Genomic DNA, 14677 nt, shown 5'->3' with positions numbered 1-14677 from the left:
ACATGCTTTACCTCAGCCTAGCTGCAGTCTAGTGGCAGCAGCAGCCAGCTGGAGGACTCATTTCAGAAGCACACTATGTCAAAATGCTAATGCCAGTCCCCACCTCAGAGGCATCTCCCTGCTGGGCATGGACAAGTGTCCACGGATACACATGCACTGCCGACAAGCCAACGCTTCAGAGATTTCTGAGCAAACGCCTCCTGAGATTGCTACAGAGAGAAAGCCACAGCAGCGTAACCAAGTCAGCATGACACTATGCTTGGGCTATTTTGCCCTTCTGAAATAGCCCAGTCTAACACTACCCTGACAAAGGTCTGCACTGGACAACACAGGTTCCCCCAGACAGCACTGCACTGCGTGGCTGCAATGACACGTGGGCAGCCAGCTCCCCTGTGCAGTCTGTGTGTGCTCTTCGTCTCCATCACTCCCTCTGTCAATAGGGACAATTTTACAAGTCTTCTCTCTGAGAACTGTGCTTCAGGAAGTGAGTCTCGTACAAATACAAATACAAATACAAATGGGAAACCAAGTGTTTGCAGGACTGAGCCCTGAATCACAGTCCAGGAAACAGTTGTAATGACAGTACATGGCTGAAGAACTACCACCTTTGAATCAGCTGGAAGGACTTTATACAAAAAGGTATCATATCTTTCAGGTCACAACAGTTTTCTTCTGATTTAAGATTGCACCATCACAGTGGTTGGAAGACATAGAGGTTTTCTGCTAAAAGTCCCTAAAGATTCTCTGTTTTAGCAGGTCAATTGGTTCTCTTCTTCTTTGACCTTTCTTCTATGCATCTGCTCCTCCCTACACTTACAATAAAACATTTTCCTTTGACACTGTGCAGGGCTCTGCTTAAAAAGAGCTTGGTGTAATCAGGTGTGTTCCTAGTGAACTGCAGCCTGCATACAAAGACACCACTGTTTTTCAGAAGGCAGTTCAGTAATGTTCACTCAACAGAAGAGACCAACAGTATGGCAATATCCATCAACCCCCTGCATTTGCTTGTAATTAAAGAAAGGTCAATAGCTGTGCCTTTCTGAGAATCATGCTTACCTTTGCACAGTCAAAAGCCAAACATATACAAATTTCACAACGGAAACTTTCGTTGACATCCAGAAACATGAAACCTGAGACATGAAAAAATACTAAACAGCCAACTGTGCTAATCTAATAATGTTTGTGAAACTGATTTGCCCCCATGGTTGGTTACAGAACTGTTGAGATCATATTTGGTACCTAACAGCAAAAGCTGTTGTATTCCAGTTTTTTCATGCCTCGCTGCTACAGAAAGGCCCTGATTCACACCACTTCATTATCTTTCCTCATTTTTATAGGCAGCCAGAGGGCATGCTGGATCCTCATTTTGTTTGTCTGGATCCACTCATTAGTAAATTATGTGTAGTGAGCAATGATATGCACCTGGACACTTAGTCTGAGCAGATTCTTTGACATTCAAATTGGTTAGGCTACTTCAGCAAAAAAGGCAACAGCTCTTTCTGAAATGTGACATTTTTAAATGATTTTGTATTTCTAGGAGCCATATCATCAGTGAAGCAGAAGTACCAAAAAACAAGAAAGAAAGAGAAGGAAAGGCATAAGACTTCTCCCTATGAAGCGCTGTTAACAATCACTTTGCTATGAACACAAGGATCCTGCAGCCAAGACCACAGGCACATTTTATGGGGGCAATCTGAGTGGCAGCATTTAAGTTTTTGCTGTATAGCTAGACAAGAAATACTAAAGAGGAACACAGATATGCAGCTGGGAGATTTGCAGCAACGTTGAGTGCAAGCCTGACATGTTGCTCTGGAAATCTGGAAATGGAAATGACCTAGCTAGAAATCTGCTTTTACGGACCAAGCCTTTAACCCCTCCCTGGTTCTCTTGGTGGTATTGCTACGTATAATTTGTTCTTGTAATGATGGGAACTGGGCCAGAGAGGGACAGATACAAGGCATGAGGTATTCCAGCAAAACCCTTCTGACATACAAAGCTTGGAGACCATGGACAACTGGTGCAAGAATCACAGATACACAATCCAACACAATCCCCTGTTCTAGTTTTCCCATCATTAGCTGGGTACCACACAGAATGTAGTTTAAAATGTCTTCTAAAATAGCTTTAAGGATTGGAAATCTGATAAGGCAAATACAAGTGGCAAAGCTCCACTGACGTCAGTGAGACTTATATAAGGGAAGATTTTGTAATGGTAAAAGTAATACTGGAACTGAAAAGTCCTGCACACTGAACAAGGAAGTTTTTCAGGTTAACCTCAACACAAGCCACAGATTTGTCCTCAAAACAATATCCCCCCGACCCTGCAGATGGAAACTGAGTTTGGACTATTTCTGCAAAAATTGTCACTTTGTGTGTACAATCACACAAGCATAATTTACGGCAAAGCTACTCATTAATAAGCAACTGAGATATTAATATTGAATTATATTTTAAAAGGTAAATTCTGAAAGTATATACATGAGAATTTTAATGAAAAGATGTGACTGTAAAATGCGGTACATTTAGCCAGTCCTGGGACAATATGGTGTGGGAGTCATTCTTCCTTCATACAATTCTTCTTTTCAGGACTATCTAGTAAGTTGGTGTGAATTAACACTGTTCTTTTGAAATCAATTAAAAAAAATGGAGCTATGCCAAATTACATCAGTGAAGTATCCAGCCTTTTGACTTCAAGTTATCCTCAGTTAACACTGGTGTAATCAGAAAAAGGCGACATTTACTTCTGTGCCCAATGAAAAATAGCCTGGGTATTGGCTACTTACAGAGAACTGCCTGAAAACATTCCACAAACCATGAATTATTCACAGTATTAAACAAATAATTGTGACTAGTAAATAAATATTTGAAAGTAATGGCTGGTTCATACACGATTCAAACATAGTGTAAGGGGGAGATATTCATCATATGAATTACCCATTAAGAATTATTGGCTCAGCTCTAGTTATAACTGATAAACAGTCATGTGGATAACAAGGCAAGTGTTTGGCATGCCTCCTGCTTTCATTCTCAGCAATATGGCTTCCTTTTCAACAGGCACATAAGCTCAACTATTTATCCCCTTTTTACCAGAGAAACTAACTGCCTTCAGTGCACCTGAAAGGCGAGAGCTGGCGCGCAGTTTCCCCAATCCCTACTTGTCTGGTTAAATTCCAGGTCAGACAACAGCTCTCTGACAGAACCACATTCCTGCTGTAGTTTCAATTACCTAAATTATTCTTCACCTCCTGTCCTAACCATGGGCATATTTTTGATGGCCCAAGCTGGGAAACGTGAATGCAAACTGCTACCAGATGTAGGGAGGAAGAATGATTTCATATTGGAGGCGCTAGCCTCCGAGTCAAAATATCTGAGTCTCTGCTGTGCCACAGGCTTTCTGTAAGCCACTTAGGCCCAAATCCCCAAAGGTATTTAGGCTTTTAACTCCTGTTCATTTCAGTGAGAGTTAAAAGCCTAAATACCTCGATGAATCTGGGTTTTAGCCTCTGTGGTTATGTCTACACAGCACAAGGGTATCCATAGTACCTAGTGGGCACATCAGAGCTAACTTTTAACAACCTGGCTCCAGCAGAAGAGCAATATTCTGGTGTTGGTCTACTGTTGAGCCAAGAGCGGAATATAATCTGATTGTGGATAGCTCTCACACAGCATTCCCAGCTGCAGCATGCTCAGAGCTAGCCTGGGTATCTCCACACAGCACTGCATTCTGCTTGGTGGGTACCACCCGCATGCCTCAAAATTACACCGCAATTTGGGTAACAGCCTGCCTTGTCGGGCTACAGGGAGAATGAGTGCATCCTGCAAGATTCACACAGTGCCCCGGCATTCTGCTGGTGGGCAGCACATAAAGCACAGGGAGCCAGCAAGCTTGGTTCAGCTGAACAATCCTGCAAATTCCATTTTAATTCAGCTTTTCAGAAAGCAGTTTCCACTGGCCACAGAAAGGCAGCAGGGGGCTGTGCAACATGCTCACATTTAAATATCTGACATCTTTCACTTACAACACCAGTACAACATCTGACTGTGTCTCCAAAAAGAATCAGAGCAAATGGTTAATGTGCAGTTATGGTAGTTAAAAAAAGAAATGCTTTGCTGCTATTCTGTTGTCAGTTTTGGCAAGCAGCACTGGGGAAGCGAAACACTGATAACATTGCTTTACTGTTCATGTAGGTCCCAACCTTAACATGCTACATCTGTATCTTCTGTCTCAAGAAGTTGCTTTCTTTTCATCAAACACATTCCAGAAGTCAACAGTAAAAGCACTGACAAGAGACAGCAGATTGATCCATTAACTCTCACTCACTGCTAACAGTTCCTTGGCTGAAACCGGACCCTGCATTCCACTTGGGAAGGTTTGGTAAGTTCAAAATGTAAACATGCTTGCAGGATTTTGTTACTGCTCTCATGCACTGTAGCTCCTGCCTCAGCTTAAGAGGAGGTGCTGGGAATCTCTACAGGTGCTGTGCCTCTTACTTTATACATGTGTAATTAAGTAACAAACAGGACAGGCCAAACGAGTCCTATGTGCCTCGTGTTATTATTATACTACATTCTCAGTGCTAATCAATGTGGTTGCAATGAAGGATATTACAGCGTATAGATCTTTCTAATATGTCTAACAATAATAATAATAGTAATAAATAATAATAACACACTCTCCCTTTGCCAGAAAAGATGTAATTAAATGAGCACATATTTTACTTTTGGAGACAGGCCTTTAAGCATCTTCCTTTTAGCAGCAGATAAAATGAAAAGACTTGCCTGTTGTGGCTTTGAATTTGCTTTGTAAAACTAGCCTTTATTTTAAGTTAGATCTATCTAACGATGCTCTGTTGTTGAACTGTTATTATTCTCTACCTGTATTACCAAAGCATACCGGGTCTTTGCTCACCACCAACACTCCAGTGCATAAGTCACAGCAAAACCACGGAACAAAATGCCATTTCTTACACATTTGCTAAGGAAGCTGTAAAGGCTTGTCTCCTAGTGCGGCTCTCTGTCCCCCTCTGCTGACTCCAGCAGTCGGTCCCGGGTCCAATTCCTACATCCAGGGACTCAGCCTGGGGTGCTGTTACTCTTGGAGAGGTGACAATACACCTTCTGAGAGGCGGCAAGATGCTGGCTTATCCCGGGAAGAAGCTAATTTTCCCTGTACAGCAGCTGGACAAACAGGGTTTTGTCCAGGCAGGCCTCCGAGTTCGTCTTCTGCACTGCTCACAAAACAGAACGGGTTTTTGTGCCGAAAAATTTGCCATGGAGGTAAAACACCACTGTACTATTCCAGCCAATCCCTTAATATTGTGATTCAAGATGGTGTCTTTGCTGTCCCTTCAGAAATGAAATCAGGCTTCCCTTTGACTCTGTGGGTCAGGTTCTTGAGACAAATGACATTTTCCAGGATGGTCATCTACTTCAGCTGATAACTTACTGCTTTTCAAAGAGTTTAATTTTTTGATGTGACACTGGCAATTCCCAAAGAAAGAGAACACTTTTCAAAAGAAACACACCTAATCAAAAAGCCATATTTCTGGAAAAAACTGCTTTCAGTGCACACATTCATTTAGCTATTACTAGCCTTTGCTTTTCAAGCAGACTACAGTACAATGTACAGTCCCACAGCTCGCGAGCAGAACCAGTAGAGGTTGCTATGGGTAAGTGCCAGGAGCTGCACCACTGACATCACTGGGATTTTTGCCACTGATTTCAGTAGAGTCATGATTTCATGCAGGACTCTGCTGCCATTGGACTCAAGGTTTAATTACACAACTCCTTACTAACTGGCTCTCTAAGCTTCTACAATGCTGATTTCTCTCCAATCTCACTCCAAGGGTTAGTTCTGACTTGTTAGAGGGGCCTGTCTGAAAGCCTCATGTTCCTCATGCTTCTCTTCTTCCTTTGGTACTGTACAATCACAGACACAGTTCACTATTCCAGGAGTATCTGTGTACACAGCATCCATATTTACATCTTAACACTTCCATTTTCTCTCCTTTGTTGTCTTGAGTTTCAAATGGGTTTTGTCCTTTCCCTGCTTTTCTACATGATCAGGTCTTCTGTTTTTAATATCCTTTTGTAATGTAGGTCTATAAACAGATCCTAGCTATCAGTGAATGGTCTAAGGAAAACTGTTTGTTCTTACTGTTATAGGTCTGGATTGGCAATTTGGTCTGAGTTTCCAGATCATTTTGACCTTCTGGCATGACCATTAAGAAATCATTCCACTGCCAGATCCATCTCTGCCTCTATGGAGAGATGTCCTGCACATTCAGACTGCAAGTCCTTCAGGAACTAGTGCTAGTTTTGCTGCCTGTCTGCACAGCCATGAGAGCAATGGGACCTGAGGTTTGTACAGAATTGGGAGCATCTCCATAGTAATTCTGGATGGAGATTACCTATTGCTCAAGTTAATTTACAACACCTTAATTTGCAGCTATGACTTTTGTCCACCTTGCAGTCAAAGGCACGACAGCAACACATTGACCAGCTTCAACCTAGCTACTTTGGATACCATAAGCAGTGGAGACACAGTGTTCAGCTCTTGAATATGCACGCTGCATCCTGGGCAGGCTGGACAAGCCTGCCCTAAACCTTGTGAAGATTAAAGCTAGTTGTTATTTGATTATCTGCACTGCAATCACACCTCCCAGTTGCAACATGGTTGCACAACTGGTGACCAGGGGACCGTTCCTCTCTCTGTGTATGCTGTATTGTCAGAAGTATGCTCTAGCTGCAGGAGAAGCAAGGGGGCTGGAAGGCTGTACCGAGGTGGTCCTCCCTGCCTGCAGCCTGCCTGTTTTGTTCCAAAGCAGCTGTAGTTTTGTTAGCAGCTCACAAATACAGTGGTATTTCAGTCTCCCGCTTTCCTCCACATGCTCTGGAAGAGAAAATAGACTCGGGACTGGGGTAGCTTGAATTCATTTTAGCTGCTTTCTCAACAAGTGATCTGTTAAAGGGAGAGAAATGCACTTTTGTATGAAACGGCTGTTTGCACTATGTATTTTAAATCCTGGAATGAGCATGAAATGAGCTATCATGGAGATTTACAGAAACTGAATTACCACCTTTCTTTTACCAGTTCAGAGTTTACAATTTGTTTTCACTTGCAGAAGAGATATGAACATCTTTAGAGTGACTTTATGTCTTCTAATAGGTTTGCTTTACTGAGTGTTTTACTTGTCTCAGATCCTGCAGAGGATGCTAGGGGTCCTGGAACCAGACACTGAAAAATCACTGCACTTCTATCTGACGTGAAGAAAAATGCCACCAGCTGCAGCTGAGTTATGTGTGAGCATAACTAATGTGAAATAATAATAAAGGCTGTAAGTACCTAAGTCTGCAACCATGCTCTAGCACAGCTACAGCATCTGCAAATTCAGATCTACAGATGCAGGTATGTACCTTATCTGTACACAGAAGTGCAATAATAAGTAACAGAAAGGTACGAGCAATTTGGACTTTCCTGTTTTTAGGGACTACACTGGAAGGGTCTCTGAAAGCTAGACCCTTTGAGGAAGTCTCAAGTCCCAGACAGAGTGCTTCAAATTGCAAGCCACTTCTCACAGTCTTTGCCTAAATTTGCAAAAGTCAAGACAAGGCTACAGCTGAGAGAAAAAAGCTTCCCTATCATCTGACCTGATTATTCAGACACATTTTCAAAATTAAAATTATGAAAAAATTAAGTCCAAGCACTTGTGAATTCCTGCTGACCTGCTACATAACTGCTTCGTGTTCACATTCAAAATGGTCCAACAATGTACATGTTAGCAGGGCTGCATAAAAAGCTTCAGTGTCTGAGTTTGGCTAAGCAAGCATAAGTTTGGATACTTATTAAAACGTGTTTGTATCCCTTAGTCCATGAAGCCAGGGTGAAAATTTTTTTGGAATAATCCTTCTCATGAGGTCTCCAATAATACCTGCATCCAGCTGGGCTAGAAAAACACCCGGAGCAACCTTTCAGAGTCTTTCCACATTTTGCCTTCCAGTTCCAGCTGAGACCTGGAAAAGCAGTTTTGTAAGCAGGACCAGCAGTGGGAAAAAGAAAAGTTTGCTAAGCCTTCGTAAACTTATCCATATGAGCCAGTGTCAAGTGCCTGCATCTACACATACCCAAAGTCCAGCATCTGGAAGAATCACAAACAAGTGTAACTGGCTATGCGAATCATATATTCTGATAGAAAAATACAACTGTGTATGTGCTTGAGCCTCTGCACTTAAGTAATTGAAGAAAATAAGTCACTTTTAATTTCAAAAAGCTCTCAGCTGTGTCCTTAGTAATTAAGATAGCATGGATGCAATAAATCAGTTCATGTGCCAACCCACAGAGGTCAAATATAACCAGGCAGCACATGACCCCACCCACTCTTTCTGGCACTGAAGTTTGCTGTTGACTGCACTGGTCCTTCTGGCATTTCATGTCCTCATGCAAGTCATACCAAGTAGCCTCCCTGAAATAATGTACTTGAACATGACCAGACTCATTTTAATCATTGTGTGTATTTTAAATTATGACTAACACTCTGAGAGGATGAGAGAAACCAAAATGGTCAGGGAGCTTTTTTTAAAAGAGGAATAAGGAAAATGTAAATTGCTTTCTATTTAAGCAACAAGAAACTTGATGCATCCTGCAGAGGAAGGATGGTCTTGTGGCTGAAGCACAGGGCTAGAGTGTAAGACCCTGCTAACTTTGAGACCCACAGCATTGTCTCCAGGACAGTGCAGAAAACCCACAGCAGAGTCCCTGTGTGATCAGAGTTCCTCAGCTCCCCACCTGTGAAACGGGGATGATTATGCTTCCCTACTCCCATCCTTTATCTGTCTTGCCCATCTATACTAAAAAACACTTCATTGAAATGGACTGTCTTTAATTAGGTCTCTATGTGCGCTTAGCACAATAAGGTGCCAATTTTGGCTGAGGTCTCTGAGCACTCCTACCTGGCAAATGAAACAGGCATTTACTGCAGGGTTAATGACCAACTGAGATTACTTGATATTATTTCATTTGTACTGCTGTCACACCTAAGAGCACCAGCCACAGACCTGAACCTGTTCTGTGTTTGCATTTAATGCATACAGAACATAATGACAGTGCCTCTCCCAAACAGCTTAAAATTAAGTTTTACTCTCCCTTCCCCCCCCCACCAACTTGCACCGAGTTTGTTCCAGGGAATGCTTTGCAAATACATCTGCCAATGGGACGGCTTCAAGTATCTCCTTGTGTCTGTTCAGATTAGATACAGATAACACCTGAGAAGTGCAGATGAGATCCTGATCACAACTAGAAGTGAGAAATATTTTCTACCAAAAGGTTTAATGAAATGAAAACATTTCCTGTGTTTTTAAACGCAGTAATGTCCTACCAATATTTTTTTTGACTAAAGGAAAACAAAAACCCAAATAAGAAAGACCTAGGAAACAACCTGATGTTTTGTCTTCGGGAAAGAAACACATGTCGATGGAATTTCATTTTCAGAGGACTGCCTTGAGAAAAAGCAGTCTTTATTTCCCTGTAGAAAGCTTTGACCCCAGCATGTCCATCTGCCACTGTTCTCATTTCTGCTAGCAAAACAGAGACTTCTACACACAAGCGCAGTGGGTTTGGGGTATGAAATCCACCACCTCACCACTATCTTGACTTCAGTCTAAAGCCCTTGAAAGCTCCTCTTGCATGTTACAGTATCTAGGGAAGCCTAATACAAGATAGTACTTGCTGCATTCAAGGATACTTTGGGTGCTGAAGTACAGTGGAGCATCTGGTAGGGGATGAAAGAGATGGAGATGTGAGATGTGTTATAAGCCATTTCCTTTCTCTGTGGTGGCACTGATCCTTGAGAGAGATTTTCTTTCTTCTAGTAAAAAAACTTTTCAAAGGAGGTTCCCTACCAACCTCAGATGAAAGGACAGCTGGTGTGAATATCTCTTCAGCATCAGTGCCTGTTTTATGCTTTGCACACACCTGGAGAGTCCTGGAATACAAGAGAAACCACCTGTATATCTTTGGTTACCAGAGAAGTTCCCAGAGCAAGTCTGGGACTTCAAAAACTGGCATTTTACCAATAAGTCACAGGCAGCAGGAATTAAGTACTTTCTCCCTCGCCTTCTTCAAAATGGAAGGAGCATTCACAGCTTTGTTTGCTTTATGTAGGCTCCTCATCTTGTGCAGAGGTGCACAACAGAGAGAGCAGGGACTGAAGAGTCGTCTCATCCCAACACTATTCAGCTTTTCAAAACTATCCAATAATGATACTTTCTGAAAAGAAAATCCCTTTTATTGAAACAGCCAGCAACAAAAAGAGAAAATTATGATGTGGCTTTCCATTCTGCCCTGCGTTAGTACCTCCCTACTATAAAGACTGCCTTTCAGGTAGAACACCTTCCTGAATACCAACACGGGTAAAAGATGGGAAAAAGGAAGACCTGTGAGGAAAGCAAAGAATCCATTTTAGGAGGGATATCGCAGTGCCTATTATATCACAGGACATTCTCCTACAAGCATCACCACTTGCTATTCAACAGAAACAGGCTCCAAGACAGAATATTGTAAAACGTCCAATATCTTCTTAACACGGATTGCTCAAAGTTGCTCATCTAAAATATATATTTGTACATATGCAGCAAATTATCTAACAAAGATGCTAAATGTGCCCCATGAGGATTCCCATTCTCCCTCATTGCCTTCACTGGGAGCACAATGTGCCAGTATCTTAGAATCACAGAATTGTTTAGGTGGGAAAAGACCTTTAAGGTCATAAATCCAACCGTTAACCCAGCACTGCCAAGTCCACCACTAAACCATGTCCCTAAGTACCACATCTACATGTCTTTTAAATACCTCTGACACACGTTTTAAGAATGCATGGCAGGCTTTATTGTCACACTTAACACAAATTATACTCACACTGGACCATATAATCTTCACAAGATTATACAATTCTCTAGATTGTAATCTCTATCTCATGCCATGTGAACCAAGGTAGAATGACAAGGAATTGCTGGCCTCATAACCTGGAAATGTCTAAACCAAGCATCTTCCAACTAACCCTGATGCTTGTCTGTAAAGTTTTCAGGGCAAGTTAGACTCAAGTTTGGGAGTAAAATTTTAGAGACCAGAAGGCAGAAGCCTCTCTGCCATGTTATTTTTAAGACCTTTATGAAGATCGTATGAATGCAGAGATGGGTGTGACAATCTAGGGGATGATGATCGCAACTGTTATTAGAAAAAACAAAATAGTAAAACTCTTTAATTCCCACAGCTGCAGAAAATTAAATCTAGAAACATGAACCCAAATAATCACCAGCCAAATAAAACCCCAGAAGGCATTCTTTACAAAATCTCATCATTTTTAACCAGTGGTATATGATTTGAGAGGCTTGACTCATGACTCCTTAATGCTTTGGGTTAGCAATGCTAGTTGACAGTTCCAGTGACTGAAGTGAGCTTACTTATTATAAGTCAATCATGTGTCTACCTGGCAATTAGCCAGGAATCCTAAAATTAACAGCTCATTAGAAACCTGTCTGTGACATACTATTCACATGAACAAGCCCTTGCTCAGGAGCAAACCCTCTGAACCCAGCGCAGAGAACAAGGGAGAGGACCAGCATCCAGCACATGCTTCCACAGTGGGGTTTGCTGCTTCCAGCAGGGTGGAGAGCAGCATTTCCGTGAGCAAACAGGTCCTACTTATTGGTTCCTATAGCTCTCTCCTCGAAAGGAGAGCTAGATTCAGAATCTGTGAAATGTTTCTCAGTTGTTCTGAGATGTTTTTCTGGAAATCAACCTCATGTCTGCAGACATTACTGCTAAAAACACTGGCTCCGCTCCATCAATGCTATAATGCACCACTGGCAATTTCAACCCCACATTGAGGAAGGTTTGTTCTCAGCAGGATCATTTGATAGAGCAGCAGCAATGTTGGCTACAGTTACATAAACAGAAGCAAGCCCAGAGCTGATTATGTCTTTTCATTGATTGAAGGGGACTTCTGCAGGATCCAATAGTTTTTCCATCCTTGTTGATTAGAACTGGGCAAGATTTTTCTGTTGAAGGATGTTGGCTTCTTCAACTAACACAATTCAACTGTTGACAAAATTTTGGAGTTTTCATTGAAAACTCTATTTCAATAAAAATTCCAAACTAAAGAATTTGATTGTGGATCAGAAAGTATCCTTGATTAAAAACCAAAACATTATTTCATATGTTGAAATTCCACTTTATATTAGTTCTTGCTTTTGTTTCTTGTTGCACCACTCTCACAAAAAAAAAAAAAGTAATTGGAAGAAACTTACATCAAAAATAGCAGAGGAAGGGTTTTTTTGAATTGCATTTTTCCACATGGAAAACACATCTCTAAAGCAGTCCTATTGCTAATACATGTGGAGACAAAAGCAGCATTAGTAACACTGCTAACATTTAGGAGACATGGGTATATGGGTATCAATCATCTTGAGATGTTGGAGAATGTGCTTTTTTCAGATATTAAAAGAACTTCAGATGTGGGACAACAATATATATCCATGAAAATTACAGAAAAGTGAAAGAAGGGAAGAACTGAAAAAGTTAATACTGCATTAAAATCCATTGGACTTGATACGGGGCCCAGTTTGAATATTCTCACCCGCACAGAATGGTATTTTGATTTCAAGCCACTTCACCAGTAAACAGTGGGTGCTATTTAGGAAGAGTACAGGCATTACAGCCTGGCCCACTGTTATTTAGAAATAGAATTGTAATTGTGTATTGAGTTCTTATCTTAGGATGAGGTAATCTACAGTATGCTGATGAACGTTTATCAACTGGGCTGGTAAAGCCCCAGGGAATGACAAAGGGTAGAAAGAATAGGAAGGAGACACACTGGCTATGAAACACTCCTTGCTAGAACAAGAAACAATAGTGTGCTGCAACTGAAAGCGAGACACTTCCGGGACAAGATACCTTGCTGAGGTACGTTACTCCAAAGAGATAAGCGTATTTTCAGTGACAGGTTGGGGCACTGAAAACAGCAATCCCTGCAGGGAGACACAAGGTCTTTCTAAGGTTTATGTTTAAGGTTTCTAAGGTCAAGTGACTCTTGCTTCAGACTAGCAAAGTTTTTGTTCTCAGGTAAAAATGTTTAAAACAACTTGTTATAGAAAGTAAGTACTAAGTAATTCTTGAATCCCGGAGACCTGCAAAGTCTCTTAAAATAGACACCCGAAATAGCACACCACTTCAGATTTCTCCATGTTTTTTACATATAGTTGAATCAGTAATTTTTCAGTCAGAAGCTTACCAAAGCATCACAACTCGACATTTTAGTACTTATTTTCTGGTTATATGGCTATATCTTTCACATCTACAGCTATATCTTTTATGTAGAGACACACACAGACACTAACTAATGATAATCTCAATATTAAAAAGCAAATGTATTTCAAATCTGCTGCTGGTGTCGAGCTCTCCATAGGAAGGGAGTCCAAATTCCCAACTCAGAGAAGGAATGAAGCGTGCCCAAAAGGGGCATAGGATGGAAAGTGCTGCAAAGGCGGAACATGTGAGAACTACAGAGAGATGTTAAAAGCAAGGCAAGAAGAGTTTCACACTCAAAGCATTTATTTTTAAAAAAAAACTTTGGCCAGCACTGGTTGGATTTTTCAGGAAGCATCACAGAGCAGAACAAGAACTGACAGCACCTAGACAGTACATGTGCTGTTTGTACTGCTGCCCACCCTCTTTCAGAAGGAATTTTGCATGCTATTCCCACCACCAAATTTGAAAATCCTTGCTTTAATCCTTAACGTAATTTCTGTCCCATTTCTGTAACTTCTATACAGCCTTCTAATTGACTTAAATAAGCACCAGAGTCCTGGTATAAAAATCATTTCCAAAGAGGAATATGGATGTCACACGAATTAATAAAGCACACAAAACGAAGATGTGGAAGAGAATGCTTTCTGCACCTTCGCCTACAGAGCAGTGTGCTGTTACATTGGATTAAGGCTCCCCATTGGTCGCATCACATGCGGTGCAAAGCACGTGTAGTCCTGTTATTCTACCCATGACAAGAGGAAACCCCTCGGTCAGTATCTTGCTGCAAATCCTGCCCTTAAGCAGGGGTGAGGCTCACTGAGAACTCACTTGCCGAAGTACCGTGGATTTAAATTCTTTGGTGCCTGACACAAGACAGTTTAAAGGGGTCTGAGGCTTTATAATTCAGTTATCCAGCACTGGGCATGCAGACCCAAGACCAACTATTTCATCAGTGATTATCTTTCTCAGAAATATGTTCCCTCATCTCCAGCCCTGTTTTTTTGTCAGACAGCAGGATACAAAACCAACATCAGCCTCTGCCAGCTGCTTGAGTAACCTCACAGAAATGTGTACATGAAATTCTCCTGAATCACATACCTCACAACAAATAATTGATTCCCCTGGTGATGTTTAGGAGTTTTTATCGATCTGACAGCTCTTTCACAGGCCTAACAGGGAGGAAAATAAGGAGTAACTTAGCAGAACTTGTGCTTCTTGTTCATGCAGGTCACCACTGCGACAGTCACCCAGCCACAGACAAACTCTTGCACACGTTAACAGCTCTTTCTCCTGAGCTGGGCTGCCAGCTAGTGACGAAGAACTTGCTGAATACCACCATCTACTGGCGTAACATGTGGGGGCGGGGCGGGGCGG

At 41.6% G+C, this 14677-nt stretch overlaps 1 long non-coding RNA gene across 4 annotated transcripts in view; it reads left to right on the top strand.

The window, feature by feature from the left end:
• The window catches only part of LOC114012514 (uncharacterized), a 30175-nt gene extending 15513 nt beyond the window's left edge, over positions 1-14662 (top strand). For 2 of the 4 annotated variants that reach the window (XR_003555007.2, XR_003555008.2), the window contains 2 exons: positions 4189-4375; positions 7201-7703. This is a non-coding gene — a long non-coding RNA (uncharacterized LOC114012514). Of the gene's footprint in view, positions 1-4188; positions 4376-6165; positions 6361-7200; positions 7704-14530 lie in introns of those variants that run through there. The other 2 variants (XR_003555009.1, XR_003555010.2) reach the window with 2 other exon arrangements.
• Positions 14663-14677: the final 15 nt, after the last annotated feature.

Source organism: Falco peregrinus, chromosome 11 (assembly GCF_023634155.1).
Source record: "Falco peregrinus isolate bFalPer1 chromosome 11, bFalPer1.pri, whole genome shotgun sequence".
NCBI classification, from domain to species: domain Eukaryota; kingdom Metazoa; phylum Chordata; class Aves; order Falconiformes; family Falconidae; genus Falco; species Falco peregrinus.
Note: the sequence above shows the minus strand (reverse complement) of the source record. Positions and strands in the feature narration are given on the sequence as shown.